This window comes from Paramisgurnus dabryanus, chromosome 14, assembly GCF_030506205.2.
Source record: "Paramisgurnus dabryanus chromosome 14, PD_genome_1.1, whole genome shotgun sequence".
In the NCBI taxonomy this organism is placed as follows: Eukaryota; Metazoa; Chordata; class Actinopteri; order Cypriniformes; family Cobitidae; genus Paramisgurnus; species Paramisgurnus dabryanus.
Genome location: NC_133350.1, coordinates 29399263 through 29427071, shown reverse-complemented (window position 1 = coordinate 29427071; position 27809 = coordinate 29399263). Strand labels below are relative to the sequence as shown.

Sequence of the window (27809 nt, the reverse complement as noted above, 5' to 3'; positions counted from 1 at the left end):
AGTTTGATGCACGTTATTGTAAACCTGATCGTCGGTTAGTGTTAGTTGAACGTACGGAAGGTAAGTGTACTGAGGTTTAGTCAACATTACGCAGCCAGTTGGCTGTGTAGATAAGCCAATGAAAACCTCTTGTTCCCTTTACATAAAGTCTTGAATGTCTCCTTTGCTTTTTGCCTGTTTCATGTTGAAATCCGTTGAAAACTATTTTGAAAAAGAACCCCAATCAAACCCCAGGTCAGTCCTTGAAATTATTTCTAAACATGTCTAAGGCGATGGATTGCTCATGCACAGTTCTCTTCAGGCGTTTCCCTTCTGTCAGGCCAAAATGAACGCTTTCTAAAAGATAACATTTAATTACACAAACAACGGAAACAATTTGATGCACGCTAGTACGTACTTGCTGGTAATTTAGGAATCGCAAAATGCCCAACGGCAGGGGTTACGGGAAAGTTTCACAGGACGAGGTGGCCGAGTGGTTAAGGCGATGGACTGCTAATCCATTGTGCTCTGCACGCGTGGGTTCGAATCCCATCCTCGTCGTCTGTCCTTGTGACGTTGAACTGTCTTTAAGTTGTTTCCCACACCTCTAGGAGTGGTCTGCTACCCAGTAGAGAAAGCAACGTGTTTTCTTTGCATCAGTTTTGAAGTGCTTACAATCCAGAGTCTCTGAGGGACACTTGAGTGTTTTCAGACTTTAAAGTCCATGCTATGTGCCAACTGTCTAGAAAGTGGTAAAGACTGGGTTGAGCGGATTTACCTTTGTTGATTTTTGCTGTAAGAGGAACAGAACAGGAATCATAACAACTGAAAAACCTTAGCGGAATGGTTGAAAACATACGTTGTCTCTAGCACAATTTTTATAGGTCAGTGCTAGAGCGTTTAAACGCAGATAGGGAGGTCTAACCGTTCACTTGGACATTATCAAGACAGCTTTAACTGTGGTGAAGCATAACACATGATGATTTTTCAATTCTTCAGTCGCGTGTTTTCTTAGAGGGGGTGTAGCTCAGTGGTAGAGCATTTGACTGCAGATCAAGGGGTCCCCGGTTCAAATCCGGGTGCCCCCTTGGCTGTAAGCCTGTGTGTCCGTAGGCTCTTGCGGTAGTTTGCCGCGTTAATATTCGGACTCAAAGTTCATCATGGATCCTTTTAACGTAGGGTTAGGCAAACGTCGGTCCTGGAGTGCAGCAGCCCTGCAGAGTTCAGCTCCAGCTCCAATCAGGCCCACATGAACAGGCTAATCAAGGTCTAAAGGTCACCTGAGAACCACAGGTGGATGACGTTTATTTAGGGTTGGAAATAAAATCTGCAGGATTGCGGCACTTCAGGACCGGCGTTGCCTACCGCTGTTCTAACGCTAAAGATGAGAATACACCGTGCCATTTCAGCACAGTCATGGCTAAATGTCAACGTACACTGAACGAGTAAATCCCATACGACGTGAAGCCAAAGCTCACGAATTGTGTGCTCGCACAATACCAGGGGTCTCTGACCCTGCTCCTGGTGAGCTTCCGCCCTGCAGATTTAGCTCCAACCCCAATGAAACTTAGCTGAAGCAGCTTATCAAGGTGTTAAGGGTTGCTTGATCATTACAGACTGGTGTGTTGGAGGTGGGTTGAAACTGAAGTCTGCAGGACAGTAGCCGACCAGCAGCAGGTTTGGAGATACCTGCGTTATTCGGTCAGATCGCACAGCTGCGACTTGACTGCTCACACTTCACCTCTGAAACAAATCGGAGAGATACCTGAACTAAGAAGTGTGTGGCTGTTTGCCGGTTTCAGAAGAAGCATCCATGCATTTCTGGGAAATGCACCGCCTTTCTCATACAGTTTGTGCGGTCCCTTCAAACGAGTGCAAAATATGTGACAAAATCCGTTGATACAACCAAGTTTCACATCATGTAGGTTTCTGTAGTGTAGTGGTTATCACGTTCGCCTAACACGCGAAAGGTCCTCGGTTCGAAACCGGGCACAAATAGCGCGTCCTTTTGATACGCTGCGAGTTAAATGCCTTTCTTGAGACACGTTACTCCTTGTGTCTTGAAGCACTTTTAAAGTTACACACAGTTCCGCCCGTCACATTCGCTTCACGCATGAAAGGTGGCCAGTTCTCAAGTGGACGAAAAGCATTGCCCCTTTGGAAAGTGTTGCACAGAGAGAAAATGTGTGGCCAAATCTATCAAAATAAACAAAGAATCCAAAGGAACAGGTTTCTGTGGTGATGTGGTTATCACAAAAAGTCCTCGGATCGACTGAAATAAACACTTTGTTAGAGATATGACAGGGTTTTGGTCATGTTGATTTAACTACCTCAACAGTTACATCAGTTTGATGCACGTTATTGTAAACCTGATCGTCGGTTAGTGTTAGATGAACGTACGGCAGGTAAGTGTACTGAGGTTTAGTCAACATTACGCAGCCAGTTGGCTGTGTAGATAAGCCAATGAAAACCTCTTGTTCCCTTTACATAAAGTCTTGAATGTCTCCTTTGCTTTTTGCCTGTTTCATGTTGAAATCCGTTGAAAACTATTTTGAAAAAGAACCCCAATCAAACCCCAGGTCAGTCCTTGAAATTATTTCTAAACATGTCTAAGGCGATGGATTGCTCATGCACAGTTCTCTTCAGGCGTTTCCCTTCTGTCAGGCCAAAATGAACGCTTTCTAAAAGATAACATTTAATTACACAAACAACGGAAACAATTTGATGCACGCTAGTACGTACTTGCTGGTAATTTAGGAATCGCAAAATGCCCAACGGCAGGGGTTACGGGAAAGTTTCACAGGACGAGGTGGCCGAGTGGTTAAGGCGATGGACTGCTAATCCATTGTGCTCTGCACGCGTGGGTTCGAATCCCATCCTCGTCGCCTGTCCTTGTGATGTTGAACTGTCTTTAAGACGCAACATTGCCGAAGGTTAAGTTGTTTCCCACACCTCTAGGAGTGGTCTGCTACCCAGTAGAGAAAGCAACGTGTTTGGATGCACTTGGACATTATCAAGACAGCTTTAACTGTGGTGAAGCATAACACATGATGATTTTTCAATTCTTCAGTCGCGTGTTTTCTCAGAGGGGGTATAGCTCAGTGGTAGAGCATTTGACTGCAGATCAAGGGGTCCCCGGTTCAAATCCGGGTGCCCCCTTGGCTGTAAGCCTGTGTGTCCGTAGGCTCTTGCGGTAGTTTGCCGCGTTAATATTCGGACTCAAAGTTCATCATGGATCCTTTTAACGTAGGGTTAGGCAAACGTCGGTCCTGGAGTGCAGCAGCCCTGCAGAGTTCAGCTCCAGCTCCAATCAGGCCCACATGAACAGGCTAATCAAGGTCTAAAGGTCACCTGAGAACCACAGGTGGATGACGTTTATTTAGGGTTGGAAATAAAATCTGCAGGATTGCGGCACTTCAGGACCGGCGTTGCCTACGCTGTTCTAACGCTAAAGATGAGAATACACCGTGCCATTTCAGCACAGTCATGGCTAAATGTCAACGTACACTGAACGAGTAAATCCCATACGACGTGAAGCCAAAGCTCACGAATTGTGTGCTCACACAATACCAGGGGTCTCTGACCCTGCTCCTGGTGAGCTTCCGCCCTGCAGATTTAGCTCCAACCCCAATGAAACTTAGCTGAAGCAGCTTATCAAGGTGTTAAGGGTTGCTTGATCATTACAGACTGGTGTGTTGGAGGTGGGTTGAAACTGAAGTCTGCAGGACAGTAGCCGACCAGCAGCAGGTTTGGAGATACCTGCGTTATTCGGTCAGATCGCACAGCTGCGACTTGACTGCTCACACTTCACCTCTGAAACAAATCGGAGAGATACCCGAACTAAGAAGTGTGTGGCTGTTTGCCGGTTTCAGAAGAAGCATCCATGCATTTCTGGGAAATGCACCGCCTTTCTCATACAGTTTGTGCGGTCCCTTCAAACGAGTGCAAAATATGTGACAAAATCCGTTGATACAACCTAGTTTCACATCATGTAGGTTTCTGTAGTGTAGTGGTTATCACGTTCGCCTAACACGCGAAAGGTCCTCGGTTCGAAACCGGGCAGAAACAGCGCGTCCTTTTGATACGCTGCGAGTTAAATGCCTTTCTTGAGACACGTTACTCCTTGTGTCTTGAAGCAATTTTAAAGTTACACACAGTTCCGCCCGTCACATTCGCTTCACGCATGAAAGGTGGCCAGTTCTCAAGTGGACGAAAAGCATTGCCCCTTTGGAAAGTGTTGCACAGAGAGAAAATGTGTGGTCAAATCTATCAAAATAAACAAAGAATCCAAAGGAACAGGTTTCTGTGGTGATGTGGTTATCACAAAAAGTCCTCGGATCGACTGAAATAAACACTTTGTTAGAGATATGACAGGGTTTTGGTCATGTTGATTTAACTACCTCAACAGTTACATCAGTTTGATGCACGTTATTGTAAACCTGATCGTCGGTTAGTGTTAGTTGAACGTACGGAAGGTAAGTGTACTGAGGTTTAGTCAACATTACGCAGCCAGTTGGCTGTGTAGATAAGCCAATGAAAACCTCTTGTTCCCTTTACATAAAGTCTTGAATGTCTCCTTTGCTTTTTGCCTGTTTCATGTTGAAATCCGTTGAAAACTATTTTGAAAAAGAACCCCAATCAAACCCCAGGTCAGTCCTTGAAATTATTTCTAAACATGTCTAAGGCGATGGATTGCTCATGCACAGTTCTCTTCAGGCATTTCCCTTCTGTCAGGCCAAAATGAACGCTTTCTAAAAGATAACATTTAATTACACAAACAACGGAAACAATTTGATGCACGCTAGTACGTACTTGCTGGTAATTTAGGAATCGCAAAATGCCCAACGGCAGGGGTTACGGGAAAGTTTCACAGGACGAGGTGGCCGAGTGGTTAAGGCGATGGACTGCTAATCCATTGTGCTCTGCACGCGTGGGTTCGAATCCCATCCTCGTCGTCTGTCCTTGTGACGTTGAACTGTCTTTAAGTTGTTTCCCACACCTCTAGGAGTGGTCTGCTACCCAGTAGAGAAAGCAACGTGTTTTCTTTGCATCAGTTTTGAAGTGCTTACAATCCAGAGTCTCTGAGGGACACTTGAGTGTTTTCAGACTTTAAAGTCCATGCTATGTGCCAACTGTCTAGAAAGTGGTAAAGACTGGGTTGAGCGGATTTACCTTTGTTGATGTTTGCTGTAAGAGGAACAGAACAGGAATCATAACAACTGAAAAACCTTAGCGGAATGGTTGAAAACATACGTTGTCTCTAGCACAATTTTTATAGGTCAGTGCTAGAGCGTTTAAACGCAGATAGGGAGGTCTAACCGTTCACTTGGAAGCACTTTTAAAGTTACACACAGTTCCGCCCGTCACATTCGCTTCACGCATGAAAGGTGGCCAGTTCTCAAGTGGACGAAAAGCATTGCCCCTTTGGAAAGTGTTGCACAGAGAGAAAATGTGTGGCCAAATCTATCAAAATAAACAAAGAATCCAAAGGAACAGGTTTCTGTGGTGATGTGGTTATCACAAAAAAGTCCTCGGATCGACTGAAATAAACACTTTGTTAGAGATATGACAGGGTTTTGGTCATGTTGATTTAACTACCTCAACAGTTACATCAGTTTGATGCACGTTATTGTAAACCTGATCGTCGGTTAGTGTTAGTTGAACGTACGGCAGGTAAGTGTACTGAGGTTTAGTCAACATTACGCAGCCAGTTGGCTGTGTAGATAAGCCAATGAAAACCTCTTGTTCCCTTTACATAAAGTCTTTAATGTCTCCTTTGCTTTTTGCCTGTTTCATGTTGAAATCCGTTGAAAACTATTTTGAAAAAGAACCCCAATCAAACCCCAGGTCAGTCCTTGAAATTATTTCTAAACATGTCTAAGGCGATGGATTGCTCATGCACAGTTCTCTTCAGGCGTTTCCCTTCTGTCAGGCCAAAATGAACGCTTTCTAAAAGATAACATTTAATTACACAAACAACGGAAACAATTTGATGCACGCTAGTACGTACTTGCTGGTAATTTAGGAATCGCAAAATGCCCAACGGCAGGGGTTACGGGAAAGTTTCACAGGACGAGGTGGCCGAGTGGTTAAGGCGATGGACTGCTAATCCATTGTGCTCTGCACGCGTGGGTTTGAATCCCATCCTTGTCGTCTGTCCTTGTGACGTTGAACTGTCTTTAAGACGCAACATTGCCGAAGGTTAAGTTGTTTCCCACACCTCTAGGAGTGGTCTGCTACCCAGTAGAGAAAGCAACGTGTTTTCTTTGCATCAGTTTTGAAGTGCTTACAATCCAGAGTCTCTGAGGGACACTTGAGTGTTTTCAGACTTTAAAGTCCATGCTATGTGCCAACTGTCTAGAAAGTGGTAAAGACTGGGTTGAGCGGATTTACCTTTGTTGATGTTTGCTGTAAGAGGAACAGAACAGGAATCATAACAACTGAAAAACCTTAGCGGAATGGTTGAAAACATACGTTGTCTCTAGCACAATTTTTATAGGTCAGTGCTAGAGCATTTAAACGCAGATAGGGAGGTCTAACCGTTCACTTGGACATTATCAAGACAGCTGTGGTAAAGCATAACACATGATGATTTTTCAATTCTTCAGTCACGTGTTTTCTCAGAGGGGGTATAGCTCAGTGGTAGAGCATTTGACTGCAGATCAAGGGGTCCCCGGTTCAAATCCGGGTGCCCCCTTGGCTGTAAGCCTGTGTGTCCGTAGGCTCTTGCGGTAGTTTGCCGCGTTAATATTCGGACTCAAAGTTCATCATGGATCCTTTTAACGTAGGGTTAGGCAAACGTCGGTCCTGGAGTGCAGCAGCCCTGCAGAGTTCAGCTCCAGCTCCAATCAGGCCCACATGAACAGGCTAATCAAGGTCTAAAGGTCACCTGAGAACCACAGGTGGATGACGTTTATTTAGGGTTGGAAATAAAATCTGCAGGATTGCGGCACTTCAGGACCGGCGTTGCCTACCGCTGTTCTAACGCTAAAGATGAGAATACACCGTGCCATTTCAGCACAGTCATGGCTAAATGTCAACGTACACTGAACGAGTAAATCCCATACGACGTGAAGCCAAAGCTCACGAATTGTGTGCTCACACAATACCAGGGGTCTCTGACGCTGCTCCTGGTGAGCTTCCGCCCTGCAGATTTAGCTCCAACCCCAATGAAACTTAGCTGAAGCAGCTTATCAAGGTGTTAAGGGTTGCTTGATCATTACAGACTGGTGTGTTGGAGGTGGGTTGAAACTGAAGTCTGCAGGACAGTAGCCGACCAGCAGCAGGTTTGGAGATACCTGCGTTATTCGGTCAGATCGCACAGCTGCGACTTGACTGCTCACACTTCACCTCTGAAACAAATCGGAGAGATACCCGAACTAAGAAGTGTGTGGCTGTTTGCTGGTTTCAGAAGAAGCATCCATGCATTTCTGGGAAATGCACCGCCTTTCTCATACAGTTTGTGCGGTCCCTTCAAACGAGTGCAAAATATGTGACAAAATCCGTTGATACAACCAAGTTTCACATCATGTAGGTTTCTGTAGTGTAGTGGTTATCACGTACGCCTAACACGCGAAAGGTCCTCGGTTCGAAACCGGGCAGAAACAGCGCATCCTTTTGATACGCTGCGAGTTAAATGCCTTTCTTGAGACACGTTACTCCTTGTGTCTTGAAGCACTTTTAAAGTTACACACAGTTCCGCCCGTCACATTCGCTTCACGCATGAAAGGTGGCCAGTTCTCAAGTGGACGAAAAGCATTGCCCCTTTGGAAAGTGTTGCACAGAGAGAAAATGTGTGGCCAAATCCATCAAAATAAACAAAGAATCCAAAGGAACAGGTTTCTGTGGTGATGTGGTTATCACAAAAAGTCCTCGGATCGACTGAAATAAACACTTTGTTAGAGATATGACAGGGTTTTGGTCATGTTGATTTAACTACCTCAACAGTTACATCAGTTTGATGCACGTTATTGTAAACCTGATCGTCGGTTAGTGTTAGTTGAACGTACGGCAGGTAAGTGTACTGAGGTTTAGTCAACATTACGCAGCCAGTTGGCTGTGTAGATAAGCCAATGAAAACCTCTTGTTCCCTTTACATAAAGTCTTGAATGTCTCCTTTGCTTTTTGCCTGTTTCATGTTGAAATCCGTTGAAAACTATTTTGAAAAAGAACCCCAATCAAACCCCAGGTCAGTCCTTGAAATTATTTCTAAACATGTCTAAGGCGATGGATTGCTCATGCACAGTTCTCTTCAGGCGTTTCCCTTTTGTCAGGCCAAAATGAACGCTTTCTAAAAGATAACATTTAATTACACAAACAACGGAAACAATTTGATGCACGCTAGTACCTACTTGCTGGTAATTTAGGAATCGCAAAATGCCCAACGGCAGGGGTTACGGGAAAGTTTCACAGGAACAGGTGGCCGAGTGGTTAAGGCGATGGACTGCTAATCCATTGTGCTCTGCACGCGTGGGTTCGAATCCCATCCTTGTCGTCCGTCCTTGTGACGTTGAACTGTCTTTAAGACGCAACATTGCCGAAGGTTAAGTTGTTTCCCACACCTCTAGGAGTGGTCTGCTACCCCGTAGAGAAAGCAACGTGTTTTCTTTGCATCAGTTTTGAAGTGCTTACAATCCAGAGTCTCTGAGGGACACTTGAGTGTTTTCAGACTTTAAAGTCCATGCTATGTGCCAACTGTCTAGAAAGTGGTAAAGACTGGGTTGAGCGGATTTACCTTTGTTGATGTTTGCTGTAAGAGGAACAGAACAGGAATCATAACAACTGAAAAACCTTAGCGGAATGGTTGAAAACATACGTTGTCTCTAGCACAATTATTATAGGTCAGTGCTAGAGCGTTTAAACGCAGATAGGGAGGTCTAACCGTTCACTTGGACATTATCAAGACAGCTTTAACTGTGGTGAAGCATAACACATGATGATTTTTCAATTCTTAAGTAACGTGTTTTCTCAGAGGGGGTATAGCTCAGTGGTAGAGCATTTGACTGCAGATCAAGGGGTCCCCGGTTCAAATCCGGGTGCCCCCTTGGCTGTAAGCCTGTGTGTCCGTAGGCACTTGCGGTAGTTTGCCGCGTTAATATTCGGACTCAAAGTTCATCATGGATCCTTTTAACGTAGGGTTAGGCAAACGTCGGTCCTGGAGTGCAGCAGCCCTGCAGAGTTCTGCAGCAGCCCTGCAGAGTTCAGCTCCAGCTCCAATCAGGCCCACATGAACAGGCTAATCAAGGTCTAACGGTCACCTGAGAACCACAGGTGGATGACGTTTATTTAGGGTTGGAAATAAAATCTGCAGGATTGCGGCACTTCAGGACCGGCGTTGCCTACCCCTGTTCTAACGCTAAAGATGAGAATACACCGTGCCATTTCAGCACAGTCATGGCTAAATGCCAACGTACACTGAACGAGTAAATCCCATACGACGTGAAGCCAAAGCTCACGAATTGTGTGCTCACACAATACCAGGGGTCTCTGACCCTGCTCCTGGTGAGCTTCCGCCCTGCAGATTTAGCTCCAACCCCAATGAAACTTAGCTGAAGCAGCTTATCAAGGTGTTAAGGGTTGCTTGATCATTTCAGACTGGTGTGTTGGAGGTGGGTTGAAACTGAAGTCTGCAGGACAGTAGCCGACCAGCAGCAGGTTTGGAGATACCTGCGTTATTCGGTCAGATCGCACAGCTGCGACTTGACTGCTCACACTTCACCTCTGAAACAAATCGGAGAGATACCCGAACTAAGAAGTGTGTGGCTGTTTGCCGGTTTCAGAAGAAGCATCCATGCATTTCTGGGAAATGCACCGCCTTTCTCATACAGTTTGTGCGGTCCCTTCAAACGAGTGCAAAATATGTGACAAAATCCATTGATACAACCAAGTTTCACATCATGTAGGTTTCTGTAGTGTAGTGGTTATCACGTTCGCCTAACACGCGAAAGGTCCTCGGTTCGAAACCGGGCAGAAACAGCACGTCCTTTTGATACGCTGCGAGTTAAATGCCTTTCTTGAGACACGTTACTCCTTGTGTCTTGAAGCACTTTTAAAGTTACACACAGTTCCGCCCGTCACATTCGCTTCACGCATGAAAGGTGGCCAGTTCTCATGTGGACGAAAAGCATTTCCCCTTTGGAAAGTGTTGCACAGAGAGAAAATGTGTGGCCAAATCTATCAAAATAAACAAAGAATCCAAAGGAACAGGTTTCTGTGGTGATGTGGTTATCACAAAAAGTCCTCGGTTCGACTGAAATAAACACTTTGTTAGAGATATGACAGGGTTTTGGTCATGTTGATTTAACTACCTCAACAGTTACATCAGTTTGATGCACGTTATTGTAAACCTGATCGTCGGTTAGTGTTAGTTGAACGTACGGCAGGTAAGTGTACTGAGGTTTAGTCAACATTACGCAGCCAGTTGGCTGTGTAGATAAGCCAATGAAAACCACTTGTTTCCTTTACATAAAGTCTTGAATGTCTCCTTTGCTTTTTGCCTGTTTCATGTTGAAATCCGTTGAAAACTATTTTGAAAAAGAACCCCAATCAAACCCCAGGTCAGTCCTTGAAATTATTTCTAAACATGTCTAAGGCGATGGATTGCTCATGCACAGTTCTCTTCAGGCGTTTCCCTTCTGTCAGGCCAAAATGAACGCTTTCTAAAAGATAACATTTAATTACACAAACAACGGAAACAATTTGATGCACGCTAGTACGTACTTGCTGGTAATTTAGGAATCGCAAAATGCCCAACGGCAGGGGTTACGGGAAAGTTTCACTGGACGAGGTGGCCGAGTGGTTAAGGCGATGGACTGCTAATCCATTGTGCTCTGCACGCGTGGGTTCGAATCCCATCCTCGTCGTCCGTCCTTGTGACGTTGAACTGTCTTTAAGACGCAACATTGCCGAAGGTTAAGTTGTTTCCCACACCTCTAGGAGTGGTCTGCTACCCCGTAGAGAAAGCAACGTGTTTTCTTTGCATCAGTTTTGAAGTGCTTACAATCCAGAGTCTCTGAGGGACACTTGAGTGTTTTCAGACTTTAAAGTCCATGCTATGTGCCAACTGTCTAGAAAGTGGTAAAGACTGGGTTGAGCGGATTTACCTTTGTTGATGTTTGCTGTAAGAGGAACAGAACAGGAATCATAACAACTGAAAAACCTTAGCGGAATGGTTGAAAACATACGTTGTCTCTAGCACAATTTTTATAGGTCAGTGCTAGAGCGTTTAAACGCAGATAGGGAGGTCTAACCGTTCACTTGGACATTATCAAGACAGCTTTAACTGTGGTGAAGCATAACACATGATGATTTTTCAATTCTTCAGTCACGTGTTTTCTCAGAGAGGGTATAGCTCAGTGGTAGAGCATTTGACTGCAGATCAAGGGGTCCCCGGTTCAAATCCGGGTGCCCCCTTTGCTGTAAGCCTGTGTGTCCGTAGGCTCTTGCGGTAGTTTGCCGCGTTAATATTCGGACTCAAAGTTCATCATGGATCCTTTTAACGTAGGGTTAGGCAAACGTCGGTCCTGGAGTGCAGCAGCCCTGCAGAGTTCAGCTCCAGCTCCAATCAGGCCCACATGAACAGGCTAATCAAGGTCTAAAGGTCACCTGAGAACCACAGGTGGATGACGTTTATTTAGGGTTGGAAATAAAATCTGCAGGATTGCGGCACTTCAGGACCGGCGTTGCCTACGCTGTTCTAACGCTAAAGATGAGAATACACCGTGCCATTTCAGCACAGTCATGGCTAAATGTCAACGTACACTGAACGAGTAAATCCCATACGACGTGAAGCCAAAGCTCACGAATTGTGTGCTCACACAATTCCAGGGGTCTCTGACCCTGCTCCTGGTGAGCTTCCGCCCTGCAGATTTAGCTCCAACCCCAATGAAACTTAGCTGAAGCAGCTTATCAAGGTGTTAAGGGTTGCTTGATCATTACAGACTGGTGTGTTGGAGGTGGGTTGAAACTGAAGTCTGCAGGACAGTAGCCGACCAGCAGCAGGTTTGGAGATACCTGCGTTATTCGGTCAGATCGCACAGCTGCGACTTGACTGCTCACACTTCACCTCTGAAACAAATCGGAGAGATACCCGAACTAAGAAGTGTGTGGCTGTTTGCCGGTTTCAGAAGAAGCATCCATGCATTTCTGGGAAATGCACCGCCTTTCTCATACAGTTTGTGCGGTCCCTTCAAACGAGTGCAAAATATGTGACAAAATCCGTTGATACAACCAAGTTTCACATCATGTAGGTTTCTGTAGTGTAGTGGTTATCACGTTCGCCTAACACGCGAAAGGTCCTCGGTTCGAAACCGGGCAGAAACAGCGCGTCCTTTTGATACGCTGCGAGTTAAATGCCTTTCTTGAGACACGTTACTCCTTGTGTCTTGAAGCACTTTTAAAGTTACACACAGTTCCGCCCGTCACATTCGCTTCACGCATGAAAGGTGGCCAGTTCTCAAGTGGACGAAAAGCATTGCCCCTTTGGAAAGTGTTGCACAGAGAGAAAATGTGTGGCCAAATCTATCAAAATAAACAAAGAATCCAAAGGAACAGGTTTCTGTGGTGATGTGGTTATCACAAAAAGTCCTCGGATCGACTGAAATAAACACTTTGTTAGAGATATGACAGGGTTTTGGTCATGTTGATTTAACTACCTCAACAGTTACATCAGTTTGATGCACGTTATTGTAAACCTGATCGTCGGTTAGTGTTAGATGAACGTACGGCAGGTAAGTGTACTGAGGTTTAGTCAACATTACGCAGCCAGTTGGCTGTGTAGATAAGCCAATGAAAACCTCTTGTTCCCTTTACATAAAGTCTTGAATGTCTCCTTTGCTTTTTGCCTGTTTCATGTTGAAATCCGTTGAAAACTATTTTGAAAAAGAACCCCAATCAAACCCCAGGTCAGTCCTTGAAATTATTTCTAAACATGTCTAAGGCGATGGATTGCTCATGCACAGTTCTCTTCAGGCGTTTCCCTTCTGTCAGGCCAAAATGAACGCTTTCTAAAAGATAACATTTAATTACACAAACAACGGAAACAATTTGATGCACGCTAGTACGTACTTGCTGGTAATTTAGGAATCGCAAAATGCCCAACGGCAGGGGTTACGGGAAAGTTTCACAGGACGAGGTGGCCGAGTGGTTAAGGCGATGGACTGCTAATCCATTGTGCTCTGCACGCGTGGGTTCGAATCCCATCCTCGTCGTCTGTCCTTGTGATGTTGAACTGTCTTTAAGACGCAACATTGCCGAAGGTTAAGTTGTTTCCCACACCTCTAGGAGTGGTCTGCTACCCAGTAGAGAAAGCAACGTGTTTGGATGCACTTGGACATTATCAAGACAGCTTTAACTGTGGTGAAGCATAACACATGATGATTTTTCAATTCTTCAGTCGCGTGTTTTCTCAGAGGGGGTATAGCTCAGTGGTAGAGCATTTGACTGCAGATCAAGGGGTCCCCGGTTCAAATCCGGGTGCCCCCTTGGCTGTAAGCCTGTGTGTCCGTAGGCTCTTGCGGTAGTTTGCCGCGTTAATATTCGGACTCAAAGTTCATCATGGATCCTTTTAACGTAGGGTTAGGCAAACGTCGGTCCTGGAGTGCAGCAGCCCTGCAGAGTTCAGCTCCAGCTCCAATCAGGCCCACATGAACAGGCTAATCAAGGTCTAAAGGTCACCTGAGAACCACAGGTGGATGACGTTTATTTAGGGTTGGAAATAAAATCTGCAGGATTGCGGCACTTCAGGACCGGCGTTGCCTACGCTGTTCTAACGCTAAAGATGAGAATACACCGTGCCATTTCAGCACAGTCATGGCTAAATGTCAACGTACACTGAACGAGTAAATCCCATACGACGTGAAGCCAAAGCTCACGAATTGTGTGCTCACACAATTCCAGGGGTCTCTGACCCTGCTCCTGGTGAGCTTCCGCCCTGCAGATTTAGCTCCAACCCCAATGAAACTTAGCTGAAGCAGCTTATCAAGGTGTTAAGGGTTGCTTGATCATTACAGACTGGTGTGTTGGAGGTGGGTTGAAACTGAAGTCTGCAGGACAGTAGCCGACCAGCAGCAGGTTTGGAGATACCTGCGTTATTCGGTCAGATCGCACAGCTGCGACTTGACTGCTCACACTTCACCTCTGAAACAAATCGGAGAGATACCCGAACTAAGAAGTGTGTGGCTGTTTGCCGGTTTCAGAAGAAGCATCCATGCATTTCTGGGAAATGCACCGCCTTTCTCATACAGTTTGTGCGGTCCCTTCAAACGAGTGCAAAATATGTGACAAAATCCGTTGATACAACCAAGTTTCACATCATGTAGGTTTCTGTAGTGTAGTGGTTATCACGTTCGCCTAACACGCGAAAGGTCCTCGGTTCGAAACCGGGCAGAAACAGCGCGTCCTTTTGATACGCTGCGAGTTAAATGCCTTTCTTGAGACACGTTACTCCTTGTGTCTTGAAGCACTTTTAAAGTTACACACAGTTCCGCCCGTCACATTCGCTTCACGCATGAAAGGTGGCCAGTTCTCAAGTGGACGAAAAGCATTGCCCCTTTGGAAAGTGTTGCACAGAGAGAAAATGTGTGGCCAAATCTATCAAAATAAACAAAGAATCCAAAGGAACAGGTTTCTGTGGTGATGTGGTTATCACAAAAAGTCCTCGGATCGACTGAAATAAACACTTTGTTAGAGATATGACAGGGTTTTGGTCATGTTGATTTAACTACCTCAACAGTTACATCAGTTTGATGCACGTTATTGTAAACCTGATCGTCGGTTAGTGTTAGATGAACGTACGGCAGGTAAGTGTACTGAGGTTTAGTCAACATTACGCAGCCAGTTGGCTGTGTAGATAAGCCAATGAAAACCTCTTGTTCCCTTTACATAAAGTCTTGAATGTCTCCTTTGCTTTTTGCCTGTTTCATGTTGAAATCCGTTGAAAACTATTTTGAAAAAGAACCCCAATCAAACCCCAGGTCAGTCCTTGAAATTATTTCTAAACATGTCTAAGGCGATGGATTGCTCATGCACAGTTCTCTTCAGGCGTTTCCCTTCTGTCAGGCCAAAATGAACGCTTTCTAAAAGATAACATTTAATTACACAAACAACGGAAACAATTTGATGCACGCTAGTACGTACTTGCTGGTAATTTAGGAATCGCAAAATGCCCAACGGCAGGGGTTACGGGAAAGTTTCACAGGACGAGGTGGCCGAGTGGTTAAGGCGATGGACTGCTAATCCATTGTGCTCTGCACGCGTGGGTTCGAATCCCATCCTCGTCGTCTGTCCTTGTGATGTTGAACTGTCTTTAAGACGCAACATTGCCGAAGGTTAAGTTGTTTCCCACACCTCTAGGAGTGGTCTGCTACCCAGTAGAGAAAGCAACGTGTTTGGATGCACTTGGACATTATCAAGACAGCTTTAACTGTGGTGAAGCATAACACATGATGATTTTTCAATTCTTCAGTCGCGTGTTTTCTTAGAGGGGGTGTAGCTCAGTGGTAGAGCATTTGACTGCAGATCAAGGGGTCCCCGGTTCAAATCCGGGTGCCCCCTTGGCTGTAAGCCTGTGTGTCCGTAGGCTCTTGCGGTAGTTTGCCGCGTTAATATTCGGACTCAAAGTTCATCATGGATCCTTTTAACGTAGGGTTAGGCAAACGTCGGTCCTGGAGTGCAGCAGCCCTGCAGAGTTCAGCTCCAGCTCCAATCAGGCCCACATGAACAGGCTAATCAAGGTCTAAAGGTCACCTGAGAACCACAGGTGGATGACGTTTATTTAGGGTTGGAAATAAAATCTGCAGGATTGCGGCACTTCAGGACCGGCGTTGCCTACCGCTGTTCTAACGCTAAAGATGATAATACACCGTGCCATTTCAGCACAGTCATGGCTAAATGTCAACGTACACTGAACGAGTAAATCCCATACGACATGAAGCCAAAGCTCACGAATTGTGTGCTCGCACAATACCAGGGGTCTCTGACCCTGCTCCTGGTGAGCTTCCGCCCTGCAGATTTAGCTCCAACCCCAATGAAACTTAGCTGAAGCAGCTTATCAAGGTGTTAAGGGTTGCTTGATCATTACAGACTGGTGTGTTGGAGGTGGGTTGAAACTGAAGTCTGCAGGACAGTAGCCGACCAGCAGCAGGTTTGGAGATACCTGCGTTATTCGGTCAGATCGCACAGCTGCGACTTGACTGCTCACACTTCACCTCTGAAACAAATCGGAGAGATACCTGAACTAAGAAGTGTGTGGCTGTTTGCCGGTTTCAGAAGAAGCATCCATGCATTTCTGGGAAATGCACCGCCTTTCTCATACAGTTTGTGCGGTCCCTTCAAACGAGTGCAAAATATGTGACAAAATCCGTTGATACAACCAAGTTTCACATCATGTAGGTTTCTGTAGTGTAGTGGTTATCACGTTCGCCTAACACGCGAAAGGTCCTCGGTTCGAAACCGGGCACAAATAGCGCGTCCTTTTGATACGCTGCGAGTTAAATGCCTTTCTTGAGACACGTTACTCCTTGTGTCTTGAAGCACTTTTAAAGTTACACACAGTTCCGCCCGTCACATTCGCTTCACGCATGAAAGGTGGCCAGTTCTCAAGTGGACGAAAAGCATTGCCCCTTTGGAAAGTGTTGCACAGAGAGAAAATGTGTGGCCAAATCTATCAAAATAAACAAAGAATCCAAAGGAACAGGTTTCTGTGGTGATGTGGTTATCACAAAAAGTCCTCGGATCGACTGAAATAAACACTTTGTTAGAGATATGACAGGGTTTTGGTCATGTTGATTTAACTACCTCAACAGTTACATCAGTTTGATGCACGTTATTGTAAACCTGATCGTCGGTTAGTGTTAGATGAACGTACGGCAGGTAAGTGTACTGAGGTTTAGTCAACATTACGCAGCCAGTTGGCTGTGTAGATAAGCCAATGAAAACCTCTTGTTCCCTTTACATAAAGTCTTGAATGTCTCCTTTGCTTTTTGCCTGTTTCATGTTGAAATCCGTTGAAAACTATTTTGAAAAAGAACCCCAATCAAACCCCAGGTCAGTCCTTGAAATTATTTCTAAACATGTCTAAGGCGATGGATTGCTCATGCACAGTTCTCTTCAGGCGTTTCCCTTCTGTCAGGCCAAAATGAACGCTTTCTAAAAGATAACATTTAATTACACAAACAACGGAAACAATTTGATGCACGCTAGTACGTACTTGCTGGTAATTTAGGAATCGCAAAATGCCCAACGGCAGGGGTTACGGGAAAGTTTCACAGGACGAGGTGGCCGAGTGGTTAAGGCGATGGACTGCTAATCCATTGTGCTCTGCACACGTGGGTTCGAATCCCATCCTCGTCGTCTGTCCTTGTGATGTTGAACTGTCTTTAAGACGCAACATTGCCGAAGGTTAAGTTGTTTCCCACACCTCTAGGAGTGGTCTGCTACCCAGTAGAGAAAGCAACGTGTTTGGATGCACTTGGACATTATCAAGACAGCTTTAACTGTGGTGAAGCATAACACATGATGATTTTTCAATTCTTCAGTCGCGTGTTTTCTCAGAGGGGGTATAGCTCAGTGGTAGAGCATTTGACTGCAGATCAAGGGGTCCCCGGTTCAAATCCGGGTGCCCCCTTGGCTGTAAGCCTGTGTGTCCGTAGGCTCTTGCGGTAGTTTGCCGCGTTAATATTCGGACTCAAAGTTCATCATGGATCCTTTTAACGTAGGGTTAGGCAAACGTCGGTCCTGGAGTGCAGCAGCCCTGCAGAGTTCAGCTCCAGCTCCAATCAGGCCCACATGAACAGGCTAATCAAGGTCTAAAGGTCACCTGAGAACCACAGGTGGATGACGTTTATTTAGGGTTGGAAATAAAATCTGCAGGATTGCGGCACTTCAGGACCGGCGTTGCCTACGCTGTTCTAACGCTAAAGATGAGAATACACCGTGCCATTTCAGCACAGTCATGGCTAAATGTCAACGTACACTGAACGAGTAAATCCCATACGACGTGAAGCCAAAGCTCACGAATTGTGTGCTCACACAATTCCAGGGGTCTCTGACCCTGCTCCTGGTGAGCTTCCGCCCTGCAGATTTAGCTCCAACCCCAATGAAACTTAGCTGAAGCAGCTTATCAAGGTGTTAAGGGTTGCTTGATCATTACAGACTGGTGTGTTGGAGGTGGGTTGAAACTGAAGTCTGCAGGACAGTAGCCGACCAGCAGCAGGTTTGGAGATACCTGCGTTATTCGGTCAGATCGCACAGCTGCGACTTGACTGCTCACACTTCACCTCTGAAACAAATCGGAGAGATACCCGAACTAAGAAGTGTGTGGCTGTTTGCCGGTTTCAGAAGAAGCATCCATGCATTTCTGGGAAATGCACCGCCTTTCTCATACAGTTTGTGCGGTCCCTTCAAACGAGTGCAAAATATGTGACAAAATCCGTTGATACAACCAAGTTTCACATCATGTAGGTTTCTGTAGTGTAGTGGTTATCACGTTCGCCTAACACGCGAAAGGTCCTCGGTTCGAAACCGGGCAGAAACAGCGCGTCCTTTTGATACGCTGCGAGTTAAATGCCTTTCTTGAGACACGTTACTCCTTGTGTCTTGAAGCACTTTTAAAGTTACACACAGTTCCGCCCGTCACATTCGCTTCACGCATGAAAGGTGGCCAGTTCTCAAGTGGACGAAAAGCATTGCCCCTTTGGAAAGTGTTGCACAGAGAGAAAATGTGTGGCCAAATCTATCAAAATAAACAAAGAATCCAAAGGAACAGGTTTCTGTGGTGATGTGGTTATCACAAAAAGTCCTCGGATCGACTGAAATAAACACTTTGTTAGAGATATGACAGGGTTTTGGTCATGTTGATTTAACTACCTCAACAGTTACATCAGTTTGATGCACGTTATTGTAAACCTGATCGTCGGTTAGTGTTAGATGAACGTACGGCAGGTAAGTGTACTGAGGTTTAGTCAACATTACGCAGCCAGTTGGCTGTGTAGATAAGCCAATGAAAACCTCTTGTTCCCTTTACATAAAGTCTTGAATGTCTCCTTTGCTTTTTGCCTGTTTCATGTTGAAATCCGTTGAAAACTATTTTGAAAAAGAACCCCAATCAAACCCCAGGTCAGTCCTTGAAATTATTTCTAAACATGTCTAAGGCGATGGATTGCTCATGCACAGTTCTCTTCAGGCGTTTCCCTTCTGTCAGGCCAAAATGAACGCTTTCTAAAAGATAACATTTAATTACACAAACAACGGAAACAATTTGATGCACGCTAGTACGTACTTGCTGGTAATTTAGGAATCGCAAAATGCCCAACGGCAGGGGTTACGGGAAAGTTTCACAGGACGAGGTGGCCGAGTGGTTAAGGCGATGGACTGCTAATCCATTGTGCTCTGCACGCGTGGGTTCGAATCCCATCCTCGTCGTCTGTCCTTGTGATGTTGAACTGTCTTTAAGACGCAACATTGCCGAAGGTTAAGTTGTTTCCCACACCTCTAGGAGTGGTCTGCTACCCAGTAGAGAAAGCAACGTGTTTGGATGCACTTGGACATTATCAAGACAGCTTTAACTGTGGTGAAGCATAACACATGATGATTTTTCAATTCTTCAGTCGCGTGTTTTCTCAGAGGGGGTATAGCTCAGTGGTAGAGCATTTGACTGCAGATCAAGGGGTCCCCGGTTCAAATCCGGGTGCCCCCTTGGCTGTAAGCCTGTGTGTCCGTAGGCTCTTGCGGTAGTTTGCCGCGTTAATATTCGGACTCAAAGTTCATCATGGATCCTTTTAACGTAGGGTTAGGCAAACGTCGGTCCTGGAGTGCAGCAGCCCTGCAGAGTTCAGCTCCAGCTCCAATCAGGCCCACATGAACAGGCTAATCAAGGTCTAAAGGTCACCTGAGAACCACAGGTGGATGACGTTTATTTAGGGTTGGAAATAAAATCTGCAGGATTGCGGCACTTCAGGACCGGCGTTGCCTACGCTGTTCTAACGCTAAAGATGAGAATACACCGTGCCATTTCAGCACAGTCATGGCTAAATGTCAACGTACACTGAACGAGTAAATCCCATACGACGTGAAGCCAAAGCTCACGAATTGTGTGCTCACACAATACCAGGGGTCTCTGACCCTGCTCCTGGTGAGCTCCCGCCCTGCAGATTTAGCTCCAACCCCAATGAAACTTAGCTGAAGCAGCTTATCAAGGTGTTAAGGGTTGCTTGATCATTACAGACTGGTGTGTTGGAGGTGGGTTGAAACTGAAGTCTGCAGGACAGTAGCCGACCAGCAGCAGGTTTGGAGATACCTGCGTTATTCGGTCAGATCGCACAGCTGCGACTTGACTGCTCACACTTCACCTCTGAAACAAATCGGAGAGATACCCGAACTAAGAAGTGTGTGGCTGTTTGCCGGTTTCAGAAGAAGCATCCATGCATTTCTGGGAAATGCACCGCCTTTCTCATACAGTTTGTGCGGTCCCTTCAAACGAGTGCAAAATATGTGACAAAATCCGTTGATACAACCAAGTTTCACATCATGTAGGTTTCTGTAGTGTAGTGGTTATCACGTTCGCCTAACACGCGAAAGGTCCTCGGTTCGAAACCGGGCAGAAACAGCGCGTCCTTTTGATACGCTGCGAGTTAAATGCCTTTCTTGAGACACGTTACTCCTTGTGTCTTGAAGCAATTTTAAAGTTACACACAGTTCCGCCCGTCACATTCGCTTCACGCATGAAAGGTGGCCAGTTCTCAAGTGGACGAAAAGCATTGCCCCTTTGGAAAGTGTTGCACAGAGAGAAAATGTGTGGCCAAATCTATCAAAATAAACAAAGAATCCAAAGGAACAGGTTTCTGTGGTGATGTGGTTATCACAAAAAGTCCTCGGATCGACTGAAATAAACACTTTGTTAGAGATATGACAGGGTTTTGGTCATGTTGATTTAACTACCTCAACAGTTACATCAGTTTGATGCACGTTATTGTAAACCTGATCGTCGGTTAGTGTTAGATGAACGTACGGCAGGTAAGTGTACTGAGGTTTAGTCAACATTACGCAGCCAGTTGGCTGTGTAGATAAGCCAATGAAAACCTCTTGTTCCCTTTACATAAAGTCTTGAATGTCTCCTTTGCTTTTTGCCTGTTTCATGTTGAAATCCGTTGAAAACTATTTTGAAAAAGAACCCCAATCAAACCCCAGGTCAGTCCTTGAAATTATTTCTAAACATGTCTAAGGCGATGGATTGCTCATGCACAGTTCTCTTCAGGCGTTTCCCTTCTGTCAGGCCAAAATGAACGCTTTCTAAAAGATAACATTTAATTACACAAACAACGGAAACAATTTGATGCACGCTAGTACGTACTTGCTGGTAATTTAGGAATCGCAAAATGCCCAACGGCAGGGGTTACGGGAAAGTTTCACAGGACGAGGTGGCCGAGTGGTTAAGGCGATGGACTGCTAATCCATTGTGCTCTGCACGCGTGGGTTCGAATCCCATCCTCGTCGTCTGTCCTTGTGACGTTGAACTGTCTTTAAGTTGTTTCCCACACCTCTAGGAGTGGTCTGCTACCCAGTAGAGAAAGCAACGTGTTTTCTTTGCATCAGTTTTGAAGTGCTTACAATCCAGAGTCTCTGAGGGACACTTGAGTGTTTTCAGACTTTAAAGTCCATGCTATGTGCCAACTGTCTAGAAAGTGGTAAAGACTGGGTTGAGCGGATTTACCTTTGTTGATTTTTGCTGTAAGAGGAACAGAACAGGAATCATAACAACTGAAAAACCTTAGCGGAATGGTTGAAAACATACGTTGTCTCTAGCACAATTTTTATAGGTCAGTGCTAGAGCGTTTAAACGCAGATAGGGAGGTCTAACCGTTCACTTGGACATTATCAAGACAGCTTTAACTGTGGTGAAGCATAACACATGATGATTTTTCAATTCTTCAGTCGCGTGTTTTCTTAGAGGGGGTGTAGCTCAGTGGTAGAGCATTTGACTGCAGATCAAGGGGTCCCCGGTTCAAATCCGGGTGCCCCCTTGGCTGTAAGCCTGTGTGTCCGTAGGCTCTTGCGGTAGTTTGCCGCGTTAATATTCGGACTCAAAGTTCATCATGGATCCTTTTAACGTAGGGTTAGGCAAACGTCGGTCCTGGAGTGCAGCAGCCCTGCAGAGTTCAGCTCCAGCTCCAATCAGGCCCACATGAACAGGCTAATCAAGGTCTAAAGGTCACCTGAGAACCACAGGTGGATGACGTTTATTTAGGGTTGGAAATAAAATCTGCAGGATTGCGGCACTTCAGGACCGGCGTTGCCTACCGCTGTTCTAACGCTAAAGATGAGAATACACCGTGCCATTTCAGCACAGTCATGGCTAAATGTCAACGTACACTGAACGAGTAAATCCCATACGACATGAAGCCAAAGCTCACGAATTGTGTGCTCGCACAATACCAGGGGTCTCTGACCCTGCTCCTGGTGAGCTTCCGCCCTGCAGATTTAGCTCCAACCCCAATGAAACTTAGCTGAAGCAGCTTATCAAGGTGTTAAGGGTTGCTTGATCATTACAGACTGGTGTGTTGGAGGTGGGTTGAAACTGAAGTCTGCAGGACAGTAGCCGACCAGCAGCAGGTTTGGAGATACCTGCGTTATTCGGTCAGATCGCACAGCTGCGACTTGACTGCTCACACTTCACCTCTGAAACAAATCGGAGAGATACCTGAACTAAGAAGTGTGTGGCTGTTTGCCGGTTTCAGAAGAAGCATCCATGCATTTCTGGGAAATGCACCGCCTTTCTCATACAGTTTGTGCGGTCCCTTCAAACGAGTGCAAAATATGTGACAAAATCCGTTGATACAACCAAGTTTCACATCATGTAGGTTTCTGTAGTGTAGTGGTTATCACGTTCGCCTAACACGCGAAAGGTCCTCGGTTCGAAACCGGGCACAAATAGCGCGTCCTTTTGATACGCTGCGAGTTAAATGCCTTTCTTGAGACACGTTACTCCTTGTGTCTTGAAGCACTTTTAAAGTTACACACAGTTCCGCCCGTCACATTCGCTTCACGCATGAAAGGTGGCCAGTTCTCAAGTGGACGAAAAGCATTGCCCCTTTGGAAAGTGTTGCACAGAGAGAAAATGTGTGGCCAAATCTATCAAAATAAACAAAGAATCCAAAGGAACAGGTTTCTGTGGTGATGTGGTTATCACAAAAAGTCCTCGGATCGACTGAAATAAACACTTTGTTAGAGATATGACAGGGTTTTGGTCATGTTGATTTAACTACCTCAACAGTTACATCAGTTTGATGCACGTTATTGTAAACCTGATCGTCGGTTAGTGTTAGATGAACGTACGGCAGGTAAGTGTACTGAGGTTTAGTCAACATTACGCAGCCAGTTGGCTGTGTAGATAAGCCAATGAAAACCTCTTGTTCCCTTTACATAAAGTCTTGAATGTCTCCTTTGCTTTTTGCCTGTTTCATGTTGAAATCCGTTGAAAACTATTTTGAAAAAGAACCCCAATCAAACCCCAGGTCAGTCCTTGAAATTATTTCTAAACATGTCTAAGGCGATGGATTGCTCATGCACAGTTCTCTTCAGGCGTTTCCCTTCTGTCAGGCCAAAATGAACGCTTTCTAAAAGATAACATTTAATTACACAAACAACGGAAACAATTTGATGCACGCTAGTACGTACTTGCTGGTAATTTAGGAATCGCAAAATGCCCAACGGCAGGGGTTACGGGAAAGTTTTACAGGACGAGGTGGCCGAGTGGTTAAGGCGATGGACTGCTAATCCATTGTGCTCTGCACGCGTGGGTTCGAATCCCATCCTCGTCGTCTGTCCTTGTGATGTTGAACTGTCTTTAAGACGCAACATTGCCGAAGGTTAAGTTGTTTCCCACACCTCTAGGAGTGGTCTGCTACCCAGTAGAGAAAGCAACGTGTTTGGATGCACTTGGACATTATCAAGACAGCTTTAACTGTGGTGAAGCATAACACATGATGATTTTTCAATTCTTCAGTCGCGTGTTTTCTCAGAGGGGGTATAGCTCAGTGGTAGAGCATTTGACTGCAGATCAAGGGGTCCCCGGTTCAAATCCGGGTGCCCCCTTGGCTGTAAGCCTGTGTGTCCGTAGGCTCTTGCGGTAGTTTGCCGCGTTAATATTCGGACTCAAAGTTCATCATGGATCCTTTTAACGTAGGGTTAGGCAAACGTCGGTCCTGGAGTGCAGCAGCCCTGCAGAGTTCAGCTCCAGCTCCAATCAGGCCCACATGAACAGGCTAATCAAGGTCTAAAGGTCACCTGAGAACCACAGGTGGATGACGTTTATTTAGGGTTGGAAATAAAATCTGCAGGATTGCGGCACTTCAGGACCGGCGTTGCCTACGCTGTTCTAACGCTAAAGATGAGAATACACCGTGCCATTTCAGCACAGTCATGGCTAAATGTCAACGTACACTGAACGAGTAAATCCCATACGACGTGAAGCCAAAGCTCACGAATTGTGTGCTCACACAATTCCAGGGGTCTCTGACCCTGCTCCTGGTGAGCTTCCGCCCTGCAGATTTAGCTCCAACCCCAATGAAACTTAGCTGAAGCAGCTTATCAAGGTGTTAAGGGTTGCTTGATCATTACAGACTGGTGTGTTGGAGGTGGGTTGAAACTGAAGTCTGCAGGACAGTAGCCGACCAGCAGCAGGTTTGGAGATACCTGCGTTATTCGGTCAGATCGCACAGCTGCGACTTGACTGCTCACACTTCACCTCTGAAACAAATCGGAGAGATACCCGAACTAAGAAGTGTGTGGCTGTTTGCCGGTTTCAGAAGAAGCATCCATGCATTTCTGGGAAATGCACCGCCTTTCTCATACAGTTTGTGCGGTCCCTTCAAACGAGTGCAAAATATGTGACAAAATCCATTGATACAACCAAGTTTCACATCATGTAGGTTTCTGTAGTGTAGTGGTTATCACGTTCGCCTAACACGCGAAAGGTCCTCGGTTCGAAACCGGGCAGAAACAGCGCGTCCTTTTGATACGCTGCGAGTTAAATGCCTTTCTTGAGACACGTTACTCCTTGTGTCTTGAAGCACTTTTAAAGTTACACACAGTTCCGCCGGTCACATTCGCTTCACGCATGAAAGGTGGCCAGTTCTCAAGTGGACGAAAAGCATTGCCCCTTTGGAAAGTGTTGCACAGAGAGAAAATGTGTGGCCAAATCTATCAAAATAAACAAAGAATCCAAAGGAACAGGTTTCTGTGGTGATGTGGTTATCACAAAAAGTCCTCGGATCGACTGAAATAAACACTTTGTTAGAGATATGACAGGGTTTTGGTCATGTTGATTTAACTACCTCAACAGTTACATCAGTTTGATGCACGTTATTGTAAACCTGATCGTCGGTTAGTGTTAGATGAACGTACGGCAGGTAAGTGTACTGAGGTTTAGTCAACATTACGCAGCCAGTTGGCTGTGTAGATAAGCCAATGAAAACCTCTTGTTCCCTTTACATAAAGTCTTGAATGTCTCCTTTGCTTTTTGCCTGTTTCATGTTGAAATCCGTTGAAAACTATTTTGAAAAAGAACCCCAATCAAACCCCAGGTCAGTCCTTGAAATTATTTCTAAACATGTCTAAGGCGATGGATTGCTCATGCACAGTTCTCTTCAGGCGTTTCCCTTCTGTCAGGCCAAAATGAACGCTTTCTAAAAGATAACATTTAATTACACAAACAACGGAAACAATTTGATGTACGTACTTGCTGGTAATTTAGGAATCGCAAAATGCCCAACGGCAGGGGTTACGGGAAAGTTTCACAGGACGAGGTGGCCGAGTGGTTAAGGCGATGGACTGCTAATCCATTGTGCTCTGCACGCGTGGGTTCGAATCCCATCTTCGTCGTCTGTCCTTGTGATGTTGAACTGTCTTTAAGACGCAACATTGCCGAAGGTTAAGTTGTTTCCCACACCTCTAGGAGTGGTCTGCTACCCAGTAGAGAAAGCAACGTGTTTGGATGCACTTGGACATTATCAAGACAGCTTTAACTGTGGTGAAGCATAACACATGATGATTTTTCAATTCTTCAGTCGCGTGTTTTCTCAGAGGGGGTATAGCTCAGTGGTAGAGCATTTGACTGCAGATCAAGGGGTCCCCGGTTCAAATCCGGGTGCCCCCTTGGCTGTAAGCCTGTGTGTCCGTAGGCTCTTGCGGTAGTTTGCCGCGTTAATATTCGGACTCAAAGTTCATCATGGATCCTTTTAACGTAGGGTTAGGCAAACGTCGGTCCTGGAGTGCAGCAGCCCTGCAGAGTTCAGCTCCAGCTCCAATCAGGCCCACATGAACAGGCTAATCAAGGTCTAAAGGTCACCTGAGAACCACAGGTGGATGACGTTTATTTAGGGTTGGAAATAAAATCTGCAGGATTGCGGCACTTCAGGACCGGCGTTGCCTACGCTGTTCTAACGCTAAAGATGAGAATACACCGTGCCATTTCAGCACAGTCATGGCTAAATGTCAACGTACACTGAACGAGTAAATCCCATACGACGTGAAGCCAAAGCTCACGAATTGTGTGCTCACACAATACCAGGGGTCTCTGACCCTGCTCCTGGTGAGCTTCCGCCCTGCAGATTTAGCTCCAACCCCAATGAAACTTAGCTGAAGCAGCTTATCAAGGTGTTAAGGGTTGCTTGATCATTACAGACTGGTGTGTTGGAGGTGGGTTGAAACTGAAGTCTGCAGGACAGTAGCCGACCAGCAGCAGGTTTGGAGATACCTGCGTTATTCGGTCAGATCGCACAGCTGCGACTTGACTGCTCACACTTCACCTCTGAAACAAATCGGAGAGATACCCGAACTAAGAAGTGTGTGGCTGTTTGCCGGTTTCAGAAGAAGCATCCATGCATTTCTGGGAAATGCACCGCCTTTCTCATACAGTTTGTGCGGTCCCTTCAAACGAGTGCAAAATATGTGACAAAATCCGTTGATACAACCAAGTTTCACATCATGTAGGTTTCTGTAGTGTAGTGGTTATCACGTTCGCCTAACACGCGAAAGGTCCTCGGTTCGAAACCGGGCAGAAACAGCGCGTCCTTTTGATACGCTGCGAGTTAAATGCCTTTCTTGAGACACGTTACTCCTTGTGTCTTGAAGCACTTTTAAAGTTACACACAGTTCCGCCCGTCACATTCGCTTCACGCATGAAAGGTGGCCAGTTCTCAAGTGGACGAAAAGCATTGCCCCTTTGGAAAGTGTTGCACAGAGAGAAAATGTGTGGCCAAATCTATCAAAATAAACAAAGAATCCAAAGGAACAGGTTTCTGTGGTGATGTGGTTATCACAAAAAGTCCTCGGATCGACTGAAATAAACACTTTGTTAGAGATATGACAGGGTTTTGGTCATGTTGATTTAACTACCTCAACAGTTACATCAGTTTGATGCACGTTATTGTAAACCTGATCGTCGGTTAGTGTTAGATGAACGTACGGCAGGTAAGTGTACTGAGGTTTAGTCAACATTACGCAGCCAGTTGGCTGTGTAGATAAGCCAATGAAAACCTCTTGTTCCCTTTACATAAAGTCTTGAATGTCTCCTTTGCTTTTTGCCTGTTTCATGTTGAAATCCGTTGAAAACTATTTTGAAAAAGAACCCCAATCAAACCCCAGGTCAGTCCTTGAAATTATTTCTAAACATGTCTAAGGCGATGGATTGCTCATGCACAGTTCTCTTCAGGCGTTTCCCTTCTGTCAGGCCAAAATGAACGCTTTCTAAAAGATAACATTTAATTACACAAACAACGGAAACAATTTGATGCACGCTAGTACGTACTTGCTGGTAATTTAGGAATCGCAAAATG

At 45.5% G+C, this 27809-nt stretch overlaps 37 non-coding genes across 37 annotated transcripts; all 37 read left to right on the top strand.

The window, feature by feature from the left end:
• The first annotated feature begins 458 nt into the window (after nucleotides 1-458).
• trnas-gcu (transfer RNA serine (anticodon GCU)) lies at nucleotides 459-540 on the top strand. Its single transcript has one exon. It is a non-coding gene; the product is annotated as a tRNA-Ser (tRNA).
• A 455-nt stretch (nucleotides 541-995) lies between these two features.
• On the top strand, nucleotides 996-1067 carry trnac-gca (transfer RNA cysteine (anticodon GCA)). The gene has a single exon. It is a non-coding gene; the product is annotated as a tRNA-Cys (tRNA).
• An 837-nt stretch (nucleotides 1068-1904) lies between these two features.
• On the top strand, nucleotides 1905-1977 carry trnav-aac (transfer RNA valine (anticodon AAC)). Its single transcript has one exon. It is a non-coding gene; the product is annotated as a tRNA-Val (tRNA).
• An 805-nt stretch (nucleotides 1978-2782) lies between these two features.
• trnas-gcu (transfer RNA serine (anticodon GCU)) lies at nucleotides 2783-2864 on the top strand. The gene has a single exon. It is a non-coding gene; the product is annotated as a tRNA-Ser (tRNA).
• Nucleotides 2865-3066: 202 nt separating this feature from the next.
• Nucleotides 3067-3138, top strand: trnac-gca (transfer RNA cysteine (anticodon GCA)). Its single transcript has one exon. It is a non-coding gene; the product is annotated as a tRNA-Cys (tRNA).
• An 836-nt stretch (nucleotides 3139-3974) lies between these two features.
• Nucleotides 3975-4047, top strand: trnav-aac (transfer RNA valine (anticodon AAC)). The gene has a single exon. It is a non-coding gene; the product is annotated as a tRNA-Val (tRNA).
• An 805-nt stretch (nucleotides 4048-4852) lies between these two features.
• Nucleotides 4853-4934, top strand: trnas-gcu (transfer RNA serine (anticodon GCU)). Its single transcript has one exon. It is a non-coding gene; the product is annotated as a tRNA-Ser (tRNA).
• Nucleotides 4935-6050: 1116 nt separating this feature from the next.
• Nucleotides 6051-6132, top strand: trnas-gcu (transfer RNA serine (anticodon GCU)). The gene has a single exon. It is a non-coding gene; the product is annotated as a tRNA-Ser (tRNA).
• Nucleotides 6133-6604: 472 nt separating this feature from the next.
• Nucleotides 6605-6676, top strand: trnac-gca (transfer RNA cysteine (anticodon GCA)). Its single transcript has one exon. It is a non-coding gene; the product is annotated as a tRNA-Cys (tRNA).
• Nucleotides 6677-7513: 837 nt separating this feature from the next.
• trnav-aac (transfer RNA valine (anticodon AAC)) lies at nucleotides 7514-7586 on the top strand. The gene has a single exon. It is a non-coding gene; the product is annotated as a tRNA-Val (tRNA).
• An 805-nt stretch (nucleotides 7587-8391) lies between these two features.
• Nucleotides 8392-8477, top strand: trnas-gcu (transfer RNA serine (anticodon GCU)). The gene has a single exon. It is a non-coding gene; the product is annotated as a tRNA-Ser (tRNA).
• Nucleotides 8478-8951: 474 nt separating this feature from the next.
• trnac-gca (transfer RNA cysteine (anticodon GCA)) lies at nucleotides 8952-9023 on the top strand. Its single transcript has one exon. It is a non-coding gene; the product is annotated as a tRNA-Cys (tRNA).
• An 858-nt stretch (nucleotides 9024-9881) lies between these two features.
• trnav-aac (transfer RNA valine (anticodon AAC)) lies at nucleotides 9882-9954 on the top strand. The gene has a single exon. It is a non-coding gene; the product is annotated as a tRNA-Val (tRNA).
• An 805-nt stretch (nucleotides 9955-10759) lies between these two features.
• On the top strand, nucleotides 10760-10841 carry trnas-gcu (transfer RNA serine (anticodon GCU)). Its single transcript has one exon. It is a non-coding gene; the product is annotated as a tRNA-Ser (tRNA).
• A 478-nt stretch (nucleotides 10842-11319) lies between these two features.
• On the top strand, nucleotides 11320-11391 carry trnac-gca (transfer RNA cysteine (anticodon GCA)). Its single transcript has one exon. It is a non-coding gene; the product is annotated as a tRNA-Cys (tRNA).
• Nucleotides 11392-12227: 836 nt separating this feature from the next.
• trnav-aac (transfer RNA valine (anticodon AAC)) lies at nucleotides 12228-12300 on the top strand. Its single transcript has one exon. It is a non-coding gene; the product is annotated as a tRNA-Val (tRNA).
• Nucleotides 12301-13105: 805 nt separating this feature from the next.
• Nucleotides 13106-13187, top strand: trnas-gcu (transfer RNA serine (anticodon GCU)). Its single transcript has one exon. It is a non-coding gene; the product is annotated as a tRNA-Ser (tRNA).
• Nucleotides 13188-13389: 202 nt separating this feature from the next.
• trnac-gca (transfer RNA cysteine (anticodon GCA)) lies at nucleotides 13390-13461 on the top strand. The gene has a single exon. It is a non-coding gene; the product is annotated as a tRNA-Cys (tRNA).
• An 836-nt stretch (nucleotides 13462-14297) lies between these two features.
• trnav-aac (transfer RNA valine (anticodon AAC)) lies at nucleotides 14298-14370 on the top strand. Its single transcript has one exon. It is a non-coding gene; the product is annotated as a tRNA-Val (tRNA).
• An 805-nt stretch (nucleotides 14371-15175) lies between these two features.
• Nucleotides 15176-15257, top strand: trnas-gcu (transfer RNA serine (anticodon GCU)). Its single transcript has one exon. It is a non-coding gene; the product is annotated as a tRNA-Ser (tRNA).
• Nucleotides 15258-15459: 202 nt separating this feature from the next.
• Nucleotides 15460-15531, top strand: trnac-gca (transfer RNA cysteine (anticodon GCA)). Its single transcript has one exon. It is a non-coding gene; the product is annotated as a tRNA-Cys (tRNA).
• Nucleotides 15532-16368: 837 nt separating this feature from the next.
• Nucleotides 16369-16441, top strand: trnav-aac (transfer RNA valine (anticodon AAC)). The gene has a single exon. It is a non-coding gene; the product is annotated as a tRNA-Val (tRNA).
• Nucleotides 16442-17246: 805 nt separating this feature from the next.
• trnas-gcu (transfer RNA serine (anticodon GCU)) lies at nucleotides 17247-17328 on the top strand. The gene has a single exon. It is a non-coding gene; the product is annotated as a tRNA-Ser (tRNA).
• Nucleotides 17329-17530: 202 nt separating this feature from the next.
• Nucleotides 17531-17602, top strand: trnac-gca (transfer RNA cysteine (anticodon GCA)). The gene has a single exon. It is a non-coding gene; the product is annotated as a tRNA-Cys (tRNA).
• An 836-nt stretch (nucleotides 17603-18438) lies between these two features.
• Nucleotides 18439-18511, top strand: trnav-aac (transfer RNA valine (anticodon AAC)). The gene has a single exon. It is a non-coding gene; the product is annotated as a tRNA-Val (tRNA).
• Nucleotides 18512-19316: 805 nt separating this feature from the next.
• Nucleotides 19317-19398, top strand: trnas-gcu (transfer RNA serine (anticodon GCU)). The gene has a single exon. It is a non-coding gene; the product is annotated as a tRNA-Ser (tRNA).
• A 202-nt stretch (nucleotides 19399-19600) lies between these two features.
• trnac-gca (transfer RNA cysteine (anticodon GCA)) lies at nucleotides 19601-19672 on the top strand. Its single transcript has one exon. It is a non-coding gene; the product is annotated as a tRNA-Cys (tRNA).
• An 836-nt stretch (nucleotides 19673-20508) lies between these two features.
• Nucleotides 20509-20581, top strand: trnav-aac (transfer RNA valine (anticodon AAC)). Its single transcript has one exon. It is a non-coding gene; the product is annotated as a tRNA-Val (tRNA).
• An 805-nt stretch (nucleotides 20582-21386) lies between these two features.
• Nucleotides 21387-21468, top strand: trnas-gcu (transfer RNA serine (anticodon GCU)). Its single transcript has one exon. It is a non-coding gene; the product is annotated as a tRNA-Ser (tRNA).
• Nucleotides 21469-21923: 455 nt separating this feature from the next.
• Nucleotides 21924-21995, top strand: trnac-gca (transfer RNA cysteine (anticodon GCA)). Its single transcript has one exon. It is a non-coding gene; the product is annotated as a tRNA-Cys (tRNA).
• An 837-nt stretch (nucleotides 21996-22832) lies between these two features.
• On the top strand, nucleotides 22833-22905 carry trnav-aac (transfer RNA valine (anticodon AAC)). Its single transcript has one exon. It is a non-coding gene; the product is annotated as a tRNA-Val (tRNA).
• An 805-nt stretch (nucleotides 22906-23710) lies between these two features.
• On the top strand, nucleotides 23711-23792 carry trnas-gcu (transfer RNA serine (anticodon GCU)). Its single transcript has one exon. It is a non-coding gene; the product is annotated as a tRNA-Ser (tRNA).
• A 202-nt stretch (nucleotides 23793-23994) lies between these two features.
• On the top strand, nucleotides 23995-24066 carry trnac-gca (transfer RNA cysteine (anticodon GCA)). The gene has a single exon. It is a non-coding gene; the product is annotated as a tRNA-Cys (tRNA).
• An 836-nt stretch (nucleotides 24067-24902) lies between these two features.
• trnav-aac (transfer RNA valine (anticodon AAC)) lies at nucleotides 24903-24975 on the top strand. The gene has a single exon. It is a non-coding gene; the product is annotated as a tRNA-Val (tRNA).
• Nucleotides 24976-25772: 797 nt separating this feature from the next.
• On the top strand, nucleotides 25773-25854 carry trnas-gcu (transfer RNA serine (anticodon GCU)). The gene has a single exon. It is a non-coding gene; the product is annotated as a tRNA-Ser (tRNA).
• Nucleotides 25855-26056: 202 nt separating this feature from the next.
• trnac-gca (transfer RNA cysteine (anticodon GCA)) lies at nucleotides 26057-26128 on the top strand. The gene has a single exon. It is a non-coding gene; the product is annotated as a tRNA-Cys (tRNA).
• Nucleotides 26129-26964: 836 nt separating this feature from the next.
• Nucleotides 26965-27037, top strand: trnav-aac (transfer RNA valine (anticodon AAC)). The gene has a single exon. It is a non-coding gene; the product is annotated as a tRNA-Val (tRNA).
• The last annotated feature ends 772 nt before the right edge of the window (nucleotides 27038-27809 follow it).